Source organism: Penicillium psychrofluorescens (genome assembly GCF_964197705.1).
Source record: "Penicillium psychrofluorescens genome assembly, chromosome: 4".
NCBI classification, from domain to species: Eukaryota; Fungi; Ascomycota; class Eurotiomycetes; order Eurotiales; family Aspergillaceae; genus Penicillium; species Penicillium psychrofluorescens.
Window position 1 is genome coordinate 1547652 of NC_133442.1, and position 20794 is coordinate 1568445.

Sequence of the window (20794 nt, forward strand, 5' to 3'; positions counted from 1 at the left end):
TCTACGCCTCTGTTACGTCAAAATACTAGATTATTGTATAAGCTTGGTTTATATTATTTATCTCTTCACTTTATGTTTAAATATGAGCTTTCCTGCATCTCAAATCCGAGTTTGCTTTCACTTTGGATGTCGCATTGACAAATCACATTTTGACCCAAAAAACACTTTCAAGTGATCATTATATCTCGGTCAGATTTTCAATTATCGCGGTATTTCTCAAAGGTGATGTAAAGATTTCATTTCCAATGCCTAGTATAGCGAGGAGTCCGGGAGAAGAACGAATCAAGATGTGTCGATCCATATTTCGAGGAAATGTGTTATTGTATGCCCACGACAAGAATAGTGTTACACTAGACCTGAAGCCCACAGCCAGGAAACTAGCCACGTAAAATAGGTGCAAAATAATCAACATTGTAAGGATTGTCTGGTAGTAAATGATTATATTATCCGTGCTTTTTTCCTATAGCACCTGGTATTCCGAGAAATGCAGCTAAATTGGATGCCAATAGTCAAACAAAGAAATTGAATTTCTGTTGAGAGGGTAGAGAGTCTGGTGTGACATTGATGCCTAGGGCAACAGCCTCATAGGACGCTACATCGCCTGCCTCTCTCTCCTCTTCTCCTCCGGTTGAGAGCGAGCCAGCTTTAGCATCTTCATCTCAAGGAGATTCATCTGCTTCTGTTCATTTATGTCCCGTAGGCGTCTCCTGCCTCTGAGATTTCCAACTGTTTTCGTCGATTTCCTGCCTTCATGTATTTGCAATAGAAGATGCCAACCATATTTGAGGACATCTTATAATCAAGATCTCCCATTCTAGGGGACACAGATGAAAGAACTAGATCAAATAGGAAGCGATCAGGGGTGGCAAATTGTCCTGAGGTCTGTCGCTTACTCGGGTGAATTAGGCATTATTGTCATGCCAGGACTGCATATGAATGGATCCTAGATTTACGCTCAGATATGAACCATCTGAGAATGCTGTTGACCAAATGCAACTTGATTACCGCTCGAGAGTCTGCTGTAGAGCGTTCTTGCTTTTATCCTAGAGCTTGATCCTCTTATTATTCGAGGCAGACGCCAGAAGTAGGCCATTGGGGCAGAATGCCTTTGGCGACACCAAATTCTGAATGGGCCTTGAGAGTCAGCTGCTAGTAGCACGAGAATGCTCTCACTCGCCAGGCAGTGACTGAGGAAAAGGCACTCGCGAGATCGGTAATGTTTGACTACGCTGCTTTAGAATCAGATGACGACCAGCCATCAGCAGCAAGAACTCGTTAGTTCAAGAATCGTCGCTGAGTCCTCGCTATTATGAATCGGTATCCTGTATTTATCCTTGGTTCTCTTATTGTTGTTGTTGGATGAATGTTTTAGTTTAATACGTATAAAATGAGTCGTAGTAACAATTTATATTGTCAGCCTCATCGTAGTAGCTTGACGACTGTCTCATGTCCATTCTGTGCCTCTAAAGATAGCGGCGTTTGATTGGATTTAGGTAGAGATTGAGCATGGGCTCCTTCTAGCGATTTTTGAGTTGTCGCTTCTTGCCCATATTTTGCAGCCCACAATAATGCCGAACTTCCATGTTGTTGTACATCGTAATGATAAAGATAGGGATTTAGGAGATTGTAAGGGCGAGTATTTGTTCGAGCAAAAGTATTTATATCCTCCCCTAATTGCAGGCTCTCTGCGATACACTGCAGCAGTTCATTTGGTATTCGCTTGATGGTAAACTATCTGCAGGGAGGCAGTGTAGAAGTGTAGAAGTGGAGAATAGGGCATTCACTATTAAATTTACCAGGTAGTGTCATTTGTGACAATGATGATAACGATGGTATTCTTTCTGGCTATCATGTCTGTATTTATAGCAGAGAAGTAAGAAAACCCTACATAATGAGATCTGTCACATCACGGCATAGGGCTCCGGATTAGCCGAATAAGCTTCAGGATGCGGCAGTTGGAGGCCTAATAAATTACCCAGTGGGTGATTACTCTGAGAGGCAGTAATAAATCGGATGATAACAGCCAGAGGTAGGGTGAGGACGAGGAACCACTCAGGCATACATAAATGAAAGGATGGTTGAGGAACAAAGCTATGTGGGAATATTAGACGCTCGCCCATCCCCTCAATGGCGACCCGCGTTCTGTGGAAATCCGCCTCTCTAATTAGTCCCTGCGCCCGGAGATACACCGCCCTAGGCGCGTCGCTTGTTGGGTGAGAACTTGTCCGTGTCCTTCCACTCGCACTTGTGACTTCAATCTGCTAGTGACGTTCATCGGTAGTATTGTGTAGAGGCGTCTCGTGGGTATCTCGGCATCTCACATGAATATTGGGAAGAGGATTACGCGCGCTTGTGAAATAGATTGCATGCATACAGTTATAAGATGCATAGTATGATACATATTACATACAGTGGTCATTGAGATCTACCCATTATCTGTGGCTAGTGTCTTTGGCTGTGGGGCTCAAAAACAATTAATGTGTGCAGTGGTGAAGCTGGTTTTGCTCGCCTCTGTATGCTGCTCTGAGTTTCTTGGTGGTCTCGCGCTCGCTGTCTCCCTTGGCCATGAAGCAGACGTAATTCACCCAGCCATTGCTAGTCACGCCGTTTCCGCAGTTCTCAATGAGGTCTGCGTTGTAAAGGAGATAGAGGATCGGGGAAATCGGCGACCCTTGGGGGATGCCCGTTGGTGTCGGAACAGCCCGAGGAAAATTAATAACAACAACAATAATGGTGCTTAGAATTTTATGCTGGCTTGTTTGGCGCAAAGACCTCTAAAGAGGATGGCTTTCCATGATCGCAATTTTAACTCAATGAGGTTAAAATAAGATAAAGAAAAATGATTAATGAAAAACAACTGTAGAAAAAGACAAGCAAGCAATAATTTCCAGAATATACCGGGTTTTATTTCGGATAATATAAAAAATACGATACCTTCGATTATTTGATTTCGAATATGAACGATTAAATCTGACATTCAAAATGAATACATAAGAGCCTGTATTCTAATGAAAGAAGCTTAAGGTGCCCAAAGCTCGCCTTGAATGTCCTGAAATCACGATGGGTGAACTCAGCCGGCGATCATGCTCTGTTTTGTCATATCTTCTTTTCATGGTCTCAGCCCTACTCTTAGTATTTGTGGGGATCGGATGTACTGAGAAGTCAAGCCCACAAAGAGGCCTTTTTTTATGGAAGTACGAAGCCACCCTGACGGCTTCCCACCTTTTATGTGCTGAAATATTGACAATATGCAGGCTAACATGACGGGATTTTCTGCTGATTTGGGAAATGTGATAGCAGGTAGTGTAGATAAACGATCATTAATAGGCCACACCTCTTCGGTAGTTTCAAGTGCGGAAGAAAACGCCAATGACGTAGGCTCTTCAATTAAAGATGGATCAGAGCACATTGGAAATACTGCAAGTGGTGCTATTCAGAGTGCCGCATCCGCTGCGAAAGAGTTACCAAAAATCGCTCAAAATGAACTTGCTGAAGTAGAATCAAATATTGCAGAGTTTTATTTGATAGGTTTGTTGGGGTATTGTAAAGGAAAATACAGTGAAGCAAACTCAGTTATCACAAAGTGCAGTTCTCCGAGTGCTGGCTTCTGGTTTAACTTTACGGAAGTATTAGGCCTCGAGACGACCTGGGCTGAAAAGCTTTTTCCCATCAGAGATTCAAAAGGCGGAAATAGTATATCGTGACGCGTCACAATTTATGGATGCAGCTTATATGATTGCCTTTATATTAAATATCGCAACTTGCATCAGTGGACCACTTATTGAAACAAAATATCAAGGCTCTCCATGGATCCGTAAAGTGTTTGCCATCATTTCAAGTGTAAGAATCATTCTACCCATGTTAGAGAAAGTACAGGCTAACTTGTTGCTACAACGCTCAGATAGCTATGGTGTCTAGCGCGTTGGCTTCTGCTACAGCAACCGGGATTTACGTTTCATTTGTTATAGCTCTAAATGCGGTTTCTACTGAAGTTGGCATTCAAGCCAAGATCGGTTCAGCGATGATAAGTGTCACTTGGCTGTCTACAGCATTATCTATTGTTGGTAGAATAATTTGGGGCATCAGCTCCCACCCCAGCTCACGAATCATGGGAAGAGACCTTCTATCGTGAGTCCATTTGAACAATGGAGGCAGTCATTTTCGTCCTCGCAAAGTTTTGTAATACAGGGAAAGTTGGGAGCGGGTTTGGACGGTCAGATAGCGCCGCCAGGTTACGATCGTACCTGTACTTATCACGGAGGCAAGGCAAAAAAGGCTTCACGCGGTGCACCAATGTGAATTAAGTATCTAGGTCGCAATGGTCTTCATTATGACCCAATATTCAGATAGAACCATTCAAGTACAGTATTCATGCAACTTCTATTGGTAGTTTTGGTAGTCTACATTTCGCTCAATGGAGTGAGCATATGGGTTTCCATGAGCATCATGAGAATCGGGCAACCGCGTTAATACTGAAAAAAAGAAAGCGCTTGGCTAGTCAACTGTGGATGAATGAGTGCGAGGTCTCCAGGATATGCATTGTAAACGAAAGTGAAATGTCAGTTTTTGTTTCTCATTGCCCGGTTCGGATTCGAAGACACGCCATGGGAGCAGCCTCGCAACACGAACACAACTAGGCAACGACAAGCCTTGACGAGGCTCCAGGAAGTGGCACACTTTGGATATATGTACACGGATATATATAGTTGTGGTATCCTGCATATCGCTCCGGCAATTGATTGTAGCCCACCAATCACTAGGCTGAGCGCGAATTCGTATTTTGGCCTAGTGGCTATTCAATTTCGGCGAGAGGGGTCAGGGTAAATGAAGACTACCTACCTACCTACCACTGTATAGTAGATCAGACCCGGGATACACTCCCAGACCTCTCACGGTATTATGTAGCTGGAAGCATTTCAGAGATTCCTTGCCCAGCTTCGTCCAGGAACTGCTTCCAACGTCAACGAATCACATCTTTCAATCAGTGGACACATTTTGGAAGTTCGAACCGGCTTTGGGCACTGGATTAAATCACGCTGCCCTCGTCGTGGGTAGGCTTGCCCCAGCCATTCATTCCATTGAGAAAACAGATGTTATATCTCTGGTACGGTAGCTACGGTGTGCCCGAAATGACAATACTTAGTCGACTTGACCCACAAGCAACGGCAGGCCTAGTTGGGTCAACGTGAAGCGCATCGCTGACGGCGATGCGTCGAATTTACCAAGCGGTGGTCATTTCGCAGATGCTATACAGTGTAGCGGCATGGTGTCAACCACTGTTAACTACCATGAGGGAACCCAATAATATCTGCTAGCCAGGTGTCGATACTGTACAGAGGCGAGCCGTATGTCTGATCAGTGGCGCATCGACCTACTCCACCATGACCTGGTCTGCGGAAAATGAAAAAAAAAGGAGTTGATTACCTCCGCTCGATGCTACTGGATAACTAAGTCGTGCCTATGAAGCCGACCTCGCAGAACTTGATCGCAAGCTGAAAGCAGATGGTGACACGTCTTGGCCAGATCACGAAGGCGTGGAACCTGCTTGGACAAGTGGTTCAGCGGGCGGCAGCGGAGGAGAAGGAGGTCGGGTAGGAAATTGGCTCAAGGAAACTGAACGGGCAAGATTATTGCGATAGAAATCTCGCTCGGATCGGTAGTGGTCTTGCTGCTGCATCAAGGTACGGATTATCTCGGTCTGACCCCGCAGGCTCTCTCCATGCCTTTGGATCTTTTCCTGCTGCGATTTGATGTGCTGCTCAAGCTGTATTTTGTTTCGCTTGCGATTGCGAAACCTCCGCGTTGCATCCCTCATTGCTTTGCGCTTCTCTGTCTGTCTGGAGGATCCAGATTTCAGGTTCAACCCGCACGGAATCAACCTGGTCGTAGACTGTGTGCTCTGCGCCATCGGACCCAGCCCAGAACACTCCTTGACAGGCCACTATCCAGTCGTGGCTGCTAGTGCTCGGTTCATGGGGTCGATCGTCCCGTATAGCGGCGCATTCGAGCAGGATGCCGCACCGGAAGAGGATATGTTTCTCGTGGCAGCGGAGGAGCACCCAAACTGAGAATATGCCGACTACACTGTAGCTGGGATGCTTTCCTGTGAGCTCGGGGTAGTTAGCGGGCCCGGCCTAGCACTGGTCGGTCGCGAGTGCAGGGTCGGTGTTGAATAAAGCGAGGCCGAAGCCGAGGGTGGCGTACTCGGTAGAGAGGCAATTGGATTGAATACAGAATTCAACGATAATGGTGAATTTGAGACAGGCTGCTCAGAGAGTTTGGGTAGACTAAGGTCGACGGCGGCTGCGCGATGCTCCAAAGCGCGCGGCTCCCGGCCTTTACCGCCCATAAACCCCACCGACGGCGACCCTGAAGTCAGCATTGGACGCGGTTGAGATCTGGGGGATGACGGCTGCCGAGCGAGAGTATGCACAAGATGGGTCGCCTGCGAAGAGCCATGACGCGGACGAGGAAGAAAAAAAGGACGGCGCCGGAAGGCGCAAGGTTTCGCGAGGGCAGCTATAGCCTGCCTCAGCCATTGCCTGCGCGGGGGAATTCAGGATGGCAGGGATGCCGATGGGACGCAGCGGTATTGATGAATCCAGGGGCGGCTCGACAGGGCCATAGGAGGACCGCCGGTGGCTTGCGAGCCTACGCTCAAAATCATCTTGAGGCGCATTTTCGAATGAACCTGAGCATTGAGGTCTCTGCCACATAACACACGTGCTCAGAGTATCAGTTACAGAGGCGCTCGAAATTAGTTTCACCGGTTTATTCCCACGGATTCTTTCCTGAATAGACTGGGCGCTAGAAATCCCCCTCGCAATCCAGGAATGTCGCATCCGAGAATGACCACAAAGCTCATTTTTGAATATCGCTAAAGGTCCCTACGAAATGACTCTCTCCACCCTTTCGTTGCTACCTGGTGGCCCGGCGGTGGGTCCCTGTCTCTTTCTTTATCTCGCCTAGTAAGCGTGAGGCGAACCCAACAATTAATCATTCTACATGTGAGGCAATTGGCCAACTCTCAAGGACTGCGCCAGTGAACACCATCTCCAGCCAGCATGTGGAGCCGTTCGGGTTCGGCGCTGGAGGCGAGGAGATTTCCTATTGGCGGTGTCTCACCTAACCCAACAACTATCCTTGTCGCCCGTGGGGTGATTAGACAAGGTCATGAGGTTTGCCTGACTCGCCTGCTAAAGTCGGCTAGTTCCGGGGAGTGGACTCTGTCTCTATCAGCTGTGCGGCACACTCAAGGAGACATATTTTCTGCCACTAGGTCACAGCCGCACCTGAACTTGCCGTAAGGATGCTCACCATAATGTCAAAGTGAGAAGCGTCATTTTATGAGTGTAACCTTCCCTTCCTTCGCGCGGTGATTGGTGCTTCCTGTGCTGATATAGACATGGCGAATGTTGGTTGGCCTGGCCGATCGTTGTCGGTTGGACCCTTACAAGTCTTACCGATCAGCGGCGTGCTGCCGCGACGCATGCGAGTCTAGATTGGCGCCGCTGCATATATTCGCACCCTTCCCGTGTGGGTCCCTGAATAGCCTACGAAATCCATTAATTGTCCCACTGTCCTGCCACGGCCGCTCGGGTAATTATGTGCTTTGATTGACTCTTGGGCCCTCACTCTCAGGGGCGAAATACGGAAGATTTGTTCACCTGCATAAGTGGGTCACCTTTCGCTAATGATATTCAGCTTAGAAGCGCCGTTGGTGATTCAAGCCGTCGGGGACCACGGAATGCGGAGCCTTCTTAGCGGACGGAATAGTGTGCAGAGAAGAGCCAGATGGTGTTCGGGCTCCCCATTTTCACCTAATACACCAGCCGATCATGTGTCTAGTGGAAACGAGGGTCATGACGCGCTAGATACATTCTGATTGGCCTATCTGTATTCTATTGTCAGCCTTTATTTAGCCTGGCTGCGCTGCGCGATGTGCAATGGCATATATTTGACCGCTGCTGGCGCTCGGAGGCAAAGGATCCATTCGAGGAGAGTCTTCGTTCTTTTTCGTACCCATCCCCCAAACCCTACCCCCTCCTACGCGCTCTCTCCCTATTACTATATCCGACCGTTCTTTCCAAGAGTATTTAGTTTGCGCAACCTAGGTGTCTTTGGAAAGTAACCTAACCAATCTTTCTTCAAGTTGTTCAACGTTGAAAATGGATTCAAATCTTGTGGACAAAGATTCTTTAGATGGCGAAAGACAAGAAGACAATACAACATTGCCTGATAGGGAGGGACAACCTCGCTTACAACAGTTCGATCCCTCACACTAAAAACTACTCGCCATTCTAGAGTTATCGCGGTCATTTCACGCTATTTTCCAAGGTGACACTAGCATCGCAAGGTATTTCAATGTACCGCTTATGAGCGACACTGTGGTAGAGAGGGTTGCCTAGCTATTTAACGAACCGCATCCGCAGGTCATTGAATCTGAGAACGATGACTGTGGTGACAGTATTAGTTAGATGGACATCATCCGCGACCATACGTGCGAGCCGAAGCTCCAGAGCGATGGCAGCTATTATTGTCGCCTTCAGAAGCGCAGGGCGTTGGTCAAAATATCCGAATATGACCGCAACTTGATTTTCTCTAACGATCTCCGAAATCTTGTTCACATCAAATCCTACGGAGGTGATGTGCAGGCGGAAAAAGATACGATGACGCTGGTGAGGACGGAAATATTGTCATGGAATGACATTGCCTTGAAGTGTTTGCATGCCCCCGAGATGCTTAATTTTCTAGCAATCGCTGATTTGGTTGAGAGCAGTGGTTGATATGAATAATAGCATTCTTGGCACCCTGGATTCCAAGCTGGATGAGCTTAAGAAGCCAGACAAACCTTCTTGTTCCGCTCAAGCTGAATCGAATTCCGCGTGCGTCTCTAATGAGACTGACTTGCAAGCTCACTTGCCACACGAAGCTTCTGGTAGGCGACAAGGAGTAATGATGCGAAGGAGAGGCAGAAAAAGTGGGCGTGAGTCTTGCTTTATGGTGACTTGACAGAAGCTTTTTGTTGACTGAATATAGGTTTGCCTCGCAATCCTCCCTGGACCGATGGGGAATTAGACAAGTTACCCTTATAGTTCGAGCCGCGGCGCCATCAGTCCCGAGACGAGATTGAGCGTGATTTCCTGCGCGACTTTCATCGTTACCGAAGCCTCCCTACCATCCAGACCAAGTTCTACGATCAGAAAAAGAAGAACAAGAAAGGCGTCGGACACCGCAACAAAAGAAAGACTGTTCGTGGAAAACAAATAGTACCGTCGGCTACTGTGACCCCGCTCATTCCTTGTACGATAGTAAATCCTGAGACTTTTGAATCGTCCTTGATAACAGATTCGCCTGCTTGTCCTGAAGAATCTCCTTGCTCGACCCCTCCTCGAAGCTCTCAAGAGCTATACACATTGGGCAGAGATATTGCTGAACCTAAGTAGTCACCGTCAGGGCATCCTCACGTAGAACTCTCAGAGTCACAGGGTCCAGAGAATATGGCGGAACGGGCCTTATTAGGTCAGTCTGCGAGCTCGAATGATTCTCAGCTAAGGACACTTGAGCTTAGCCAAGCTTATACCACCGAGATGGTCCTAGGGATCGAGAGGTCCTCCAAAACAGAAATTCAAACAAATGGGCTCTCTTCTATTGATCGCGAAGGCGCAGTTGAGAGCCACAAAGAGGACCAGCATGTGTGCGGACCAGAGTCCGGTTCCTCACAAGTCGAAGGCAGGCGGCCGTCTAGTTCAGAGAACGGAATACTGTTCGAAACGTTGGAAGCTCGCGGGGAAGCCCTGATTTCTCAGAACCATGCGGCCGTCACAGCCAGCCCCGTGATGAGCAACCACAGCAGAGGATCCTACACTAGGATTGAATTCACTTGTCCCTCCTTTACAGCTACCGATGACCACGACTTTATGTCTATCGGTGCAGATGGAGTGCAGCCGATGCTAAGCAACCAAATGGAATGCGGAGGACCAGAAAAATCCGAATCCGAGTATCAGGAGAACCAGGAAGAACTGCGACAGAATGTCGAACAAGATGATAATGATCGAAATATCTCACAGAGACCCTTGAAGTTTGTTGGCAATCACAACATCGTGTTGCCTAAGCCTTCCAGAAATGAGGCTCAGCCAGAACGGGACACAACTTTTACCAGGGGCTTTTTGAATCCACCAGATAACGTTCCGTCTATCTCAAACTGCCCCACGTCCGAATCCCTTGAACGAACGAATCTCGATACGGCGTGTGATCACCTATTTGACCACATCCGAATTTTGGGAAACCCAAAACCAAACGGGAATCGGTCCAAGCCCGATGCGCTGCTCAGCTGCGCATCGCATCTCCAGCAGAGAAATGTCTCTGGCGTACAGGAAGAGATGCAAGACCAACAATCACAGAGTCGGAATGCCGGTGCTCCGGTACCATCTACACCAAATTTTCAAACTGCATCCTCAACTAGTGTCCCTGGACTCGGACGGTGCCGGGTGACAAAGCGAAAGCGAACGTATAGCCCCAGAACCACGACTAACTATGTGACTTGTCGACGCAGGAAAAAGAAATGTGACGAGCAATCTCCTTCATGTAAGTCCAAAATTACTTTGAAGCGGCCTTTCCGGGCGACACCCCAGATATCGTTTTAAAGGCTAATTGTGCTCTGTAGGCAACACCTGCATTCGGGCTGGATTTAAATGTGAGGGTTATATGCTACAGACTACTCGACGCAGGCGATAGAGGCTTTCAAGCTTAGAGAGGCTTGTTCCGCTAATGCCGAGACAAGACTGTTTAGACATCAATGGATGGTCTACACAAGAAATGCCCCAGCCCCTTAACAGACAATCTAGCATAATCGAGGTCCGCTGGCCACCAAGGCCAGCTGTGACTGATACGCAGGAACGGAATTGCGGCACAAATGGCACACGTTCCAGCCTCACGTCCTGGTCGCAACTTGACATGCTCAGTGACTCCCATCCCTCACATATGGTTCTAGATAATCGGAATGCTCCACAAATACTTGGATCGCATGAGAGTCAACCCAGGTCCGATCCTCCCACACTTAGACATCTCCTGAATTGAAACTTGGCAATACCGCACGAAGTATATCAATTAATGGTGCATTTTTCTCAAAAACAAGTAATGGGATATTGGAACGCTCTACTATACAGTACATGTACATGGACATATACGGCCAAGATAGTTGCATACAGCACCGCTAATTGGTGGGTCATAGCCATTGGAAACACACACGCTCAAGCCGTAATCGGTCGATGTTACAGTGCCTTGAATACATTGAAAGTTCCTGTCTCATGGACTATATTTCATTTGCTAAAATGAGAAGATGTTGACCTAAATACAGTAGGTTCTCGTTCAAATCATTGGCTACTGGGCACCGCTGTTCTACTATACACTCATTATCTTGGCATTGACCTGTTCACTACGTTTCGCCGCCGAGGAAAATGCATTCCAACTTTCTGTTTCCGCTGCTCCTCGTGCTAGCGAGCGTCTCTGACTTATCGGACCGAGGTCGCCGCACGCTCGGCCCACAGCTTCCATTCTGGGAGAGGTACCCCAGACAGTGTCAGCGAAGTTGTTGCCCTCATCTGTACCCTTTTTAGTCGTGGTGCTAATGCCTCCGGAGATATCCTAATTGGTTTGAGCCCACAGGCCAGGGTTTGGGGTTCGCCATTGGTCCCAAGTGGTGGTAAACCTTTCGACCGTGGGTCCAGTCCCGGCGAGTCTTCTGACTATGTTGTGCACTGTACAGTTATGCTGGTCTGGTTTTTACTTCTTTCCATGGTTTCATCTACTGAAGCACTGATTCTCCAATTCCATCCTGGTCAGCAAGATCGTAGGCCATTTTTTCGCCCTGACTATCGGTTTGCACTGCGTTCCGAGTACGTTGCCCCGTAGCCCGAGCCGTACTGTAAAAGTGAAGTGGTGTCGACACTTGGGGCCTCACAAATAATTGCACCGTTCCCAGTTGGGTCCAGCAGAGTCCCTTAGGAGGACGATTCAGATGATGGATACAAAGATATCCTGTCAGATTTCACTGCACAGAACCCTTCCGTGAGGTAAGCGCTACAGTATACAGTGGGAAAGTAGGTACAGTAATCGCATACATTTCTCATCCAATCAATGTAACCAGCTGATGCTGTGTTGAATAGAGGGTAGATAGACAGACCATATTTTTTTCCGCATAAGACTTGGACATTACTTCTGCTTGAACAAACAGCGTGAACCAAGCAAGGGATATTGGTGGGTCCATGAGAACGAACGAGCATTTAAATTCATACGGCATTGGCCACTGTGCTCGAAGATGAATATGTTATTTTCCACTTCCACAACAAGATGCAACTGCACAGTTGGCTTTACCTGCAGATTCACGTGGTACCACCCTATCCGGAATTGGTGGAGCCTGTGGACAAGGAGCCGTTGACCAAAACTAAGCCATGACTAGAGAAGATCCGGGGGCGTACATTATAGTGCGTTGCATTATGAGTTACGCGGCCTCCATTATCCTTGCAAAGAAAAGCAGGCACATGCATTTACCGCGATTAACGTTCCGAGAATCGTTCATAACCGCTGCGCCCCGCGTCTCTCAACCGTTCGCTAACAAATTCACTATCGCTCCCGAATCTGTTCGTTGTCACCGCTATGTCAACGAAAATGAAAACGTCCTCTCAGAAAAAGATTGCTTCTAAGCTCTTGCACATGCTAAGAAATGTGGCAGGAGGGAAAGAAGTCTTAGTAAGTATTATAATCTAGCGCCGGTCCACAGTTTGCTCATCACACCTGCCACAGGATTCTTTGATGTCCGATCACAAACGCTGTGGTTTAGTAGCTAAAAACCTCTACAATGTCTGCGAAGAATTGGTTCAGGATAGGGAGCGCATCGAAAACCGTATCGAAAGAGCGACACATCTAGATCCGACCATGAAAAATATGCTCAGAGAACTGGGGATCGAATCACCGTTGCTGGAGACATCAGCTAAAGCAAGCGGTGGACAATGGATTGACCACGGCCAAGTGAATGATCGTTTCTCCGCTGGCGATACGGCGCCATAGACTCGATAGCCTCGGCCGAGTGCGACGCAGCGCTCGACTCTTCATCAGGGACTGCCGGCCACAACCCAGAGACCGTCTCCTCCGCAGCCCATCTCGGACCTGGGCGGGCCGTGGCCAACGAGCCAACACCCATACGCAAGCTCGGGAAATCCTCTATCGAACCACGTCCAGCCCCCGTCTCATCTTGCGCCGGGGCTCCCTCAAGGCCCGATGGGCACAATGCAGCCGTAGAATGGATTCATCGTTGATCCAGGCCAGTTTGGCGCCTCGACTGCCAACGGCAACGGGCTCTCTGTGCACCCCTCTCAGATTCCGACGACTCAATAGGGTATAGCTAACTAGGAGTTTGCTGGATAGAACCAGAACCTAGTTTCCGCCGCACCTACGAATGGCCATGCCCAACATCCCGATATATACGACCTTGACCGCTTTTTTGATAGCCTAGGGGGGAACATTTAAGTGTTAAGGGGCGGCGGTACTATGTATCTTGTGTTATCTACTTAATGCGTATCATCTATATGAAAGCCTAGCTCCACGCTAATATCTCGTATTCGATCCACGGCAACAGCTGCTGGATCTCCTTACTTCGCCGAGACATCCTAATGTGCATTGTGCAAATAACGGTCGACGTAGGAGGCTCTTAGTACACGATGCCCTCGGTGCTAGGCAAGCTACCGTGCATAGACTTAAGGTCCCGTTTAGGGACGGCAGCTGCATCTGCCACACAATGATCCTTTGTTTGTATATGCCCGTTTCTAGGGCATCCTTTCCCTCGTCCCTTTCCTAGGTTCTGCTTGTGTAGCAGGACCCTACCCAACTCTATAGGGGGCGACCCTCGTTACGATCTGATAGAGCTTCTTGAGTGGATTAAAGATCGCTTAGGATCTAGGCTTCTGAGCGGAGGACGAGCCTAAGGTATCCCAAGGACTATCGGAGATGGAAAAACGACCCGTCCGAGCAAGCTCTCGCTACGTCCATGTGACTATCGCCCCCTTACGCTCTTCGGCTAGGAGGATAGATGCATGCCCTCGTCCGGTCTAGTGTGGCGAATATGGCACGTGGTCGGCCTTAAAGTAGACGCGGCGGCGAGGGGCCCTGTCCCACAGTGTCTGATATAACCCCGACAAACCAGAGAGCAAGCACAACGACAAATTGACAAATGCAACCCTGTCTAGTCTAGTAAGCTCTAATGGCGGTGGTCAGGGTCAGCGTCTAGTTCCTAGTCTTGCCGCTAACGAAGTCTAGGCCCAGCGTGTCTAGTACCTGAGTAAATGTATATTATCTAAGAGCCATCCTATTATCAACGTAGTTTCCTAGGTTGAAACGATGCCGTAGGAAAGAAGGCTTAGACAATTTGATTTCCTTTCAACGTAGCCTAGGGGCTCACTCTGGCAATGAGAGGGGCAATAAAATCGTCTTCCTACCAATAGACATCAACACCGATCGTCAAAAGTACTGGGCGGAGACTAGGCGCTAGTGAGGGTCTGTGCCAATCAAAGGATTCTAGCCTGGCGGCCGGAATCCTTCTGATTGGTCGAGGATGATGCCATGGCTAACGGTCGAGTAGGGATCCAGTTATCGATAGGACAACGAGGTCGCTAAAGCATGAAACTATAGCAAGCTAGGCTTGATTTAGTAGGATCGACTTGATCAATCTAGAATTAGGCGCTGAGAAATCACGCTAAATACGGTCGTCACGAGGGTTTCACGCCTAATGCATAATCACGTGCGGCGCGGTGTGGTGACGCGACGGGCCGCTGATCAGGAACACTCCTATTATAACGACCTACTCACTCGCCATGTCTACGTCAACCTAAGGGCCAACATAGTGGCATCGCGATGGACGCGAAGGTTACGCTCCTGGGATGGGGCTTCCTATGGTGGAACGATGGTCAGGGTCTGCGGGACAGCTGCGTATGGCGCGGTCGTGACATGATGGCAGGGGTGCTAGTCTGATTGACTGCGCCGTAAAATTGATTGACTGCGCCGTAAAACTGACATGGCGAAGGCCTCCTCCCTAGAACTAGCCCACCTGACTAGGCGAGTCACACGAACCTGATCGCCTAGCCTAATAACCTCATTGGTGACCAGGATGATTGTTGGGTTCGCTAAAAGGCCGTCTACAGGAGATCTCGCCTCTGACATCAGAGCTCTATCGGTTTACCAGAGAACGGATTGCGTCATCTTATAGACAGATAGCGCTGCCCTAGAGACTTAGCCAATTGCCTTACGTATAGCAAGGGTCATTGTTGGGTTCGCATTTACACCTACTAGTTGGGATAGGGAAGGAGACAGGGGGCCTGCGACGCAGCGACTACCATATGGTAGTGAGACATGTTCCTAGGAAAGAGAGGGGAGACCGTAGCACCTATCCCAAGATGAGTGTTCTGGCCATCCTCAGATGTGTCGGTCCTGAACTATGGGACATAGGGTACTCGCTGTGACCTGCTGACGCAATCGGTATTAGTCCATTTTTCTAGCCAATACGAATGACGGTTACGTTAAGGAGGCTCACTTTGAATGGCTCACCCTCCGTACCGCGGGGATGGGACTTGCCGTAGTCGAAAATGGCCCCCTTGAGGAATTCTTAGAGGCACACGGCTAACTATTACGGAAATGGGAGTTTCTACGAGTGGGCCACGTAGGCACAGAACTACTGCCACACTAGTCTAGACAAGGGGTCAATAGATCAGGGTCTATTGTTGTTGACTGTGGGGAGGTTGCAGTTGGCATCCCATCAGAGTGAAAACGGCCAACGGACATGCGCTGTCACAGTTTGCTATCGAAGATGAGCGCATTTACGTAGCTACGTCTGGCACTACACAACTCTGGCCGAGTTACCTAAACAGTGGCGTGATGGATGTTTCTCTTTTGTCTATGACTTAGTGTCCTGCCGCTGAGGTCATCTCGGTGGCGTGTTGGCTTCATCCCTACTGGTGAATAGTGACTATGGAGGCTACAACGCTGCAGTTGAATCACACGAGTCTGGCTGGGTTGACCTGCGCGGTGTTGGCTTCATCCCCGCGGCTGAACATTGACTATAGAGGCTACAACGCTGCAGGCGGATCACACGAGTCTGGCCATGTTGACCTGCGTGGCGTGTTGGCTTCATCCCTGCTAGTGAACACGGACTATGGATACTACGACGCTGTAGTTGAATCACACGAGTCTGGCCGGGTTCGCTTGCGCTGTGTTGGCTTCATCCCTGTAGTTGAACATTGACTATGGAGACTACGACGCTGCAGGCGGATCATACGAGTCTGGCCGGGTTCGCTTACGCGGTGTTGGCTTCATCCCTGCTGGTGAACACGGACTATGGATACTACGACGCTGCGGTTGGATCTCCTTTGTCTGGCTGGTTTAGCTGCATGGTGTGCTGGATTTACTCATGTCTTTCACTAGTGATTATTACTATTATAACACTACCGTACACCAGATTAGTCTCCATAAGCTAAACCTTGGTGCCCCCTTGGATGGATTATTTTAGGCAATATGGACCTCATCCACTCTAGCGTAGTTGTACGTAGAACCACGCTAGCGTAGGCACCGCATATTGAATAGTATGGTGTTAGATGCGACGTGGGTCTAGTTTCTAGGCTCAGTATAGAGTGACTAGTATCTGAAGTTGCTAGTCAATAGGGGATTAGCCTATTGTGTCAAGCGGAGACCGTCACCACGAATCAAAGAGCATCTATAGGAACCTCTATAAATTCGGAAATTAGATTGGTGGAAGAAAGCTTTGCCGATAATTTCCCCAGCCATTTGGATGCATCTCACTATAAAGCTGTTGAACATTGCCGTCTGGAATCCGTGCTACCGTCTCTGATCCTGCATGTTCGAATGCAACAATAGGGCTTGAGTAGGCCATTCTGTAGGATACGTGGAAGCTATTAATTGGTTCCCTCGATGTATTGTTTTCTTGACCCGTTTTTATATTTGGGGCAATGCACTGGTGGTTGAGTACTCGCAACATTCTACGCGTACTTACAGATCTTGATCATCTCTTATAGTAATATTTTCTTCCATCTCTTATTGAACTGGCAATATCCTTTAAATACTGTGCTTACATATACTGTACTTTGTGCACAGAGTCACAAATATGGGAGAGTCCAGCACTAGAGGGATCACCGCCCTCGCCACGTTCCCTAATAACTCTGGCGCCCTCCTATGGCAACCAGAAGACAATCGACTAGGCAAAAAGTTGTAGGCACTCCAGAATCAATAGCCGTCTCTAGGATCTGATCCTCAAATCCCTAGCTATGGGAGACTGAAGCGGCTCTCATCCAAGAAAATCGTAAGGTAGAAAAAGCCTAACTCCCGTCAGCGAACTTCTATGGCTGGAAACTGGACAGATGAGGAACTCGAATCCCTTCTTCCTTTCATTAAGGCGAGACGCTCCATTTCGTGGAGCGATAAGGTGAAGCTATGGAACGAAATGTTCGGCACAACCTGGTCTACAGAATCCCTACGTGGGCAATACAACCGGATTACAGGGCTGGGCACACGAGTAAGAGCTCTAGTCAGACCCCTAGCAACTAGCGAACCGGCGGAAGCTTCTTGTGAGCCACGAAAGTCATTGGTAGGCCGTTCGCCCACGTCTGCCAGTGTCTCACATGCCTCTCGCCTAGCGCAATAGATCGACCTCTCAGGCACACGCGGCATTAATAGCGTCAGTAAGATTGATCCTTAAGAACGGTTGGCAGGCCATGTTGCCCCTGATGCTGTATCAGACTATCGACAATTAGGCTCTAGCCATGTCTTTACAATCAGTGAACTCCTTTCCACCTATGATCCTAATGAAGGTAAATCAAAGACACCTTTTTATGTTACCAGAGATCTTTAAAAATCCTAGCTAACTAGTTCGTTTAGGCATCTCGAAGGGACCAGCAGGCCAGGAAGGAGAGGTCTTTTACTCGCTACATCAACATCAGGCATCTTTGCCACGTATGGATGAAAAGATCTCACAGCAGGCCTACGCCATCTGCCATAACCCGCTTCTCTCTAATCCTGCCTGTCTTTGTCTCAAAACAGCGCGAGATGACGGCTGTGAAAGACTAAGTAGCCCCATATTCAGGCCGATGTTAGCTCGATCGCCCAGCCCTCAATCAGGACGGAGCTCCACGGCCAGCCAATCCCTACAGTTGTAATCATCGCCAAGCCAAAGCTTGGCTTCTAGTTAGACGTCTCACAGGGAAAGCATTCAAGGAAGCAGCGGTGGTAAATTATAGTGGCCGGATGACAGTTGTGCTCAACTCTATCAAACATTACATGAGCAGTTATGGGAGGTCCTCAAGACGTAGAGTGGGCCCCCACAAACCCCAACGCGCCAGGACCAAGAGGCGCAGATCGAACATGCTTAGAGGCCGGCACGGCAGGATCGCGCAACACAGACCGACCTATCGCAGAACCTGGAACCGCAGAGTCTAGTATTGCAGAAAAAGCCCCTACACGAAGATCCTCCCAGGAAAGGCGATGGCTATCCTGCTAAGTGCCAAAAAAAGAACTGCCGGCGCCTTCAGCCTCTGGACGTGTCGCCGGATCGGAATTCATTCGGCCATAGTTCCGCTAGCACATCATCTTCCCAGGATGGTACCTGGCGCGACTGGGTGCTAGGAGGGCTTTGGGGAAGAGGAAATGGCAGGACAATGTAGCTCATCTGCCTAGGAGTAAATCCATCCGCACAAGTTTCTTAGTGAATCCGATTCGAGTTGCAATCTGCCCGTCTCTTTTTTTCCCAGAAAATAAATCCCTGATGTCTACTTTAGGACACCGCTTTGTTAACTTTGGCAGAAATATAACGGCGACTGTCAAAAATCGACAGCACGATTACCCTAAATGGAAATGCAATACATGAATGAATATTTCCCCGATTAAAATAAAGCTGGGGGTGCCCAACAATTTAGAGGGTAAAATCATTAATAAAGACTAGTACCTCATGGGAAATAGAGAGAGGGTAATGTGATACGTCCAATTCTTGACAGTGACTAACGTTAATGGCCGTAACCAACCGATGGGTCATCATTATAACACCGTAATGTCCCAGGGGTCATGGTAGTTCTGTCTATTTTTGTCATCCTCTACGTTTCTCCCTTATCCGTCGCAGCCTTCGTCTTAATCTCATCGACCACATATCTCATTCCATGGAGCCGAAAACAATCGAAGCAGAACAACTCACCGACCCCTCCTTTTGCTGGAGCAAGGCACAAAAGCATTTGTTCGTCACCGGAGAATTCCGCGCGGCATTTGTACCAAAGCTATTTCTCCAACTTGAGTCTCACTCACCTTCATCATCCGTTATTCACCATTATCCATTCCTAGAGGCGGGAAGATGTCCAACGGTCCTCGAATTACCAAAATGTCTCACCATTTGCCAACAGAGATAACGCTTTTAATAGTGGCATGCTTACTGTAGAGGCAGAAAGAGATATGAACTCGTTATCTCAAACCAACAAACAATTTTACAACGTCTTAAATCCATACTTATATCGAAAGAATTCTCGAAATTCCAAATCTTCAGCGCTGCTTTGGACTGCTCGAAATGGGAAAACTGCTACAGCCCAAAAGTCTCTCCAGGCAGGGCCAAACACCATGGCAAAATATTTGCCTTTGCGGACAGGATTGCACCGATGCGAATATCAGGGAACAGCGTTATCCCGTGCCGCAGAGTTTGGACATGAGGCAGTCGTGAAGCTGTTACTAGAATCCGGACAGGTCGATCTGGATTCAAAAGCCAAGCTAGGTTACTGTACACGCCACTCACCCACGCCGCAAATAGTGGAAATAAGGCGGTAGTGAAGCTGTTACTTGAAACTGGAAAAATTGATCTGGACTCATGCCCAGACTCTCTGGCATAGGTTAATGTTGTTCGACCTTTATGGTATTTTGAGGCGATAGTGAAGCTGATAGATACTTGGGGCTGGGCAGGTGGATGTGGATAAGTGAAGTGACCAGTTCACTGATAGTTAGCATCCAAGGCACAGTTTAGGTGGATCCTACGATGGTTTATGTGAACACGCTGGGTACTGTACATGTAATTGCTTGTCGCTGGGCATCGCTCATGCAGCTAAGAAAAGCTTTGTCTGTTCCCGCTCATCAAAGCGGAAACCACTGCAACATCTAAAGACATGACCTCTATTGCGTAGGGAGTGTCTACAGTACTGTAGCGCCAATAGTACGGTCTACTGCATTTGTTTAGAGCACGTGACTCACGGTCAAAATTCAGTGTGAAAATTCAGGAAGTTCACACTTCTTTGCTGCGCTAACGTAAACGAATTGGGTTCGGACGGACAGGCTGGTCTCCGTTAGGCACGGCATCATTACAGGTAGCCAGCCTCCATCGCGACCAGCGGTACCAGATACTGCCCGCATATTGTCAAGGTGCAATTGTGCTCTTTCGTTATTTCAGGGCTCCTCGGATATTGTGTAAACCCGAACGTTCAACAACGAAAAATGTTTCCTCAATCATCTGACTTGAACGTTCTAAAGAACGACCAGGGAATCTATCGATCAATGCCTCAACCTTTGGAGGCCGATAGCGTCCAATGAGCCTTTCCAGTGGTCTATTTAGTGAAACTGAGACGCAACTCACTCACCATTTGAGTTCTTTGCTCTCTCAATTCAGGCAGTGTTGACATCTTTCCACAGTATTGTCACACCGGTTGACCAATTTCCATTTTTGTGGATTACCTTTTACTATTAGGCCAATGCATGAAGTGCTATTCACCTC